Below are 4463 nucleotides of genomic sequence, written 5' to 3'. Positions count from 1 at the left end.
ACGCAGTGGCTGCGGCTGCACACGATGAGTCCGAGGATGAGCACGCACAAGGAAATGCTGAGGGAATAGATGCTGACCCAGCTGCACTGGTGCCTGCCTCACAGAAATGGTGTGACACTGATGAGACTTCAGGCCCCTCAGGTGTGAGAGGGGGCCTCTGCTGCTCCTCTTCCCGGCCCTGCTCCGATGATTCTGAAAGGAAGAACAAGGACAGTGGATCAGTTAGCGTGGAGACAATGTCAAAGTGCATCCCTGTCCCCCAAATCATTATGCGCTCATTCTTCCATAACTAATGGTCAAGCCATGTTGCAAAATTAAATCAATTAATATTCAGCAGTGCTATGGCTATTGGGAGAACAATACTGACCTCACTTTTGGGCATAAATACCTGATCATGGCACCCCAGCCTCACCGACACCAGTGGACCTAGGCGCATGGCGCCTCTCCAGATCCAGGGCCTCCTGCTCAAAGCGGCTAAGAATGGATAAGTGCGCCTGGCCGCTGCCAGTCCTCGCACACTCTGCCGCGTTATGAGCATTGTTCCCTGAAAATGAGAGACGAGCATTGATTAGATGGACTCTCTTCGCACACGGCCCACCCCAACCAGAGTGGGACATATCAGGGCTCCAGTGCTTCCTCACCCCGCTGCTTCCGAACAGATGCTAGGCCTGTTCCCCAACCCCCCACACCCCCTTGTACACATGCTGTCTACATCACATTAGGCACCACAAAGTATATCCTTCCATAGCCAGGAGGCGCAAGCACGTGGAGCGCAGATGGCATCAAATGCTTCGTTGCCAGGCCACCTTGAAGTTCCCCTCCCAGTATGTCAGCACCCTGACGAGGACACGTCCTGGAATTCTAACACAGCACCTAGGTGCAGCTCCTCCAGGTTGCCCTCACACCAGTCATGTGGGACTCAGTGTAACACATGATGAGGGGACAAAACACATCTCTTCACCACCCTCCCAGGCTGACCTCAGCCTGCGCAGTATCTGCTTGCCCAGCCAGCGAAGGACACATGCCGTCAATGATTCAATGCAGTCAGTACACTTGGACTTGGGAGGGTGGGCGGGGTGCAGCAGTGGGGAAAGCCAACCTGCTGGGTTACATGCCCAATGCCAACATGGTACTCATACTGCCAGAGCACAACAAGTCATTGACACTGGATCCAGGTGCGCCGCACCACATCACAGGAGCTCACCAGCTCCGCCACCTCCTCCCAGGCAGGTTTCGTCATGTGTGGGGGGGCCTCCTCCTCCCATCCTGGGAGACCAGCACCTCCCACCATGCTGCCACTTCCTCAAGGAGGGCAGCAAGGCAGTCATCTGAAAAACGAGGGGGACACTGGCTCCCCCACCCTGCCCTCTGGCCTGGCCTCTCCCGCTGGCCTACCCTCCATAATGGACTGCTTACCAGAAGCCCTCTGGTGAGCCCTTCCATTTGCCAGTGTGAGCAGCCTTGTTAAGGCTGCCAGCGTGTCATATAAACAGGCCGTTGGTCGCCATTGGACCCGGCAGACAGTGCACTCCCGCCACCACCCACCCATTCCCGCTATCCTCGGGAGTCACCCATTACACTGGGCGGGCCACGTAAAATGGCGGCACGGACCCGATCGTGGGCGGCGATTGGGTCCATGCCCGCCTGTGCCCATCAACCAGAAATTTCAGCCCCAAAAGCACTTTATTTGTTATGAAGTGCTTTAGGACATCCTGAAGCCATGAAAGGTACTATAGAAATGCAACTCCTTTATTTATTTCTCTTCTTACCATTTCCACAGCAATGGAAACACCAGTTTCAATAATTCAAACCTTCTCTTTCTAATCACAGTTGTTTAATCCTGGCATCAGTCTGGTGATTCTACACAATATGGGTGGGATTGTACGGCAGCGAGCTTTTACATTTCTGCCGAAGTCAATGGAGTTTCGAATAGCTCACTGCATCTTACAGTCTTGTCCCCACCGCGATGGGGCTGTAAAATTCGGGCTTATGTTTTGTATGACTTTAACGTCCTTTCTATAATGGGTGCCTTAAATTACACATGGTACTTTACCTGCAGCTTAACTGATGTTTTGTACAAAAGCAACATTACTCCTTTACTATATGCCCTTATTCTTAAAATCCAAAATACGTTGACTTTTATTATGGCTTCATATATCTGCACTCTCACTTTGGGGAATTTGGAAGACCACCACTGATCCCGGGGTACGCAACTTTCAACCCATTTACAATTTGAGCAACATCCATTTCACTTGACGCATCCTTTCCTGTCCGAACTTCTATCCAGCTATTGTCTCGAGACACATTATTGAACAGCTTCTGCAAACCCGATAAATATCCAATATATCTAATTCAAAAAACTCTATTATATTTTCAAATACAATTTGCCATTAATAAATCCATGCTGCCTAGTCTTTGACTCCGTGTCAATTTCTGTCATTCCTGCAAAGTGCCTCGAGACACTTTACAGTATGATGTTAAAGGTGTCACATAAATGCATGTTGTTGTTGTCCTTGATTTACACTTGAATTTCTAAATAGCCACGAACCTTAACTCAATTTAAAGCGATCCAGCCACTTAAAAGCAAATGGTTGCAAATAGAGACATTGATAGCTTGAACATTTCTAATCATAGTGCTTAAATATTTGACAGGCGATCCAAAGGTTGTAGTGAGGCAAAAATGAGACAAAATTTGGGGCCAGGCAAAGCCAGTGTGAAGGGAATAAATTAAGTTTGTGAGCTTGTGGCGGAATAGTGCAGAGGAGCAGCCTCCCTTTCTAATGACGAGGAGAGTGGAAGTGTCCTCCAGGAAGACAGTTGTTAGGGTAGTTGTGAGGAGAGTTACTGTTTCTCACACGCCATGATTCCCTCCCTGGAAGACAGCCACGCAGAATGCCTTGTAGAATGCAGCAGCTGCCAGGTCCAATGTTATGTAACAAAAAACAGAAAATGCTGGAACTTTCAGATGCCAGTTTCATCGACCTGAAACATTACCTCTGTGTTTCACTTTCCACAGATGCTGCCAGAGCTTTGAGTATGTCCAGTGTCTTCTGCTTATCACTCAAATTTCCATCACCCACAGTGATTTTCTTTTGTATCATTATGTGTAGAATATTAGCATGACCTGAAATGGGTGCAATACAAGAAATTACATCTTAAGGAAACTGGTAAGGGAAGTTTACCCAACATTACCATTTATTACAAACAAAAACAGAAAATGCTGGAAAAACTGAGCAGGTCTAACAGCATTTGTGGAGAAAAAAATAACAGAGCCAATGTTTTGAGTCTTTATGACTCTTCTTCAGGTATCTCTGGGACATACAACGCTCCTCGGACTGCTGTTCTCGCCGCACCCTGAGATCCACACTCAGTACCATGCGCCACCAGATGAACACACTCGACCTCTCCCTCCAGCAGCACTGACTCACCTTATTTCAAAGCTGTCCTTGTCCCCAGTTTCATTTTATTCTTCGTCACATCTGACTTGTTAAGAAACTTTGTCTCTTCCTTTCAGGTGCTAAGGAACGCAAGCTTCAACAACTCAATGATACCAATGCCCATCCAGGACCCTCCACCCCTTTCCATCCCTCTGACCCCGCCCCGTCTTCTAATCCCAGCCCTTGCCGTGTATTCACCATGCTCTCTGACCTTCCCCTCCCTGGTGCTGAACGCTCAGTACTCAGCAAAGGACTCAAGTTTCATACCCTTTCGCCCTCACCTCAATGAATTCCCGGCTCGGCACGATGCTGAACTCTTCTTCCGCTTCCTCCATCTCTGTGCTCACTCCTTTGGGCAGAAGTCCTCGCCCCATTCTATTGATCCTTTCACCCACCTCCAGTATTCTCCCTCCACTTGGACCCCTCCCTCTGGCCCCTTACCTGCTCTTGATCTTTTCATTGAGAACTGTCGGCGTGACATCAGCCGTCTCAATTTCTCTGCTCCTTTCACCCACTCTAATCTGTCTCCTTCTGAACTTGCAGCACTCTGTTCTCTCAGGTCCAACCCTGACTTTATTATCAAACCTGCCGACAAGGGTGGTGCTGTTGTCGTCTGGCGTGCTGACCTCTACCTTACAACCAACTCTCAGACACTTCCTCCTACCTCCCCCGGACCATGACCCCACCATCAAACATCAAACCATTGTATCCAGAAAAAAACTCTGAAGAAGAGTCATAAGGACTCGAAACGTTGGCTCTGTTTTATTTTTCTCTACAGATGCTGTTAGACCTTTTTCCAGCATTTTTTGTTTTTGTTTCTGATTTCCAGCATCTGCAGTATTTTGCTTTTACCATTTATTAAATCAGTAGCTGGAACTGCATGCTGCAAAGTGCCATGTGTTAACAGGTTCCACAGCAACTGCTGGCCCATGTTAATTCTTTCCATAACATTACGGCTCCTCCAAAACATTTCCTGCAACCGTGGCGATGTATGTGACCCCGAGGTGAGCTTCCACCCACATACCT

The sequence above is a fragment of the Cetorhinus maximus genome, chromosome 8 (assembly GCF_964194155.1).
Source record: "Cetorhinus maximus chromosome 8, sCetMax3.hap1.1, whole genome shotgun sequence".
NCBI lineage: Eukaryota > Metazoa > Chordata > Chondrichthyes > Lamniformes > Cetorhinidae > Cetorhinus > Cetorhinus maximus.
The sequence above is the reverse complement of the archived record's forward strand: the minus strand, read 5'-3'. Positions refer to the sequence as shown.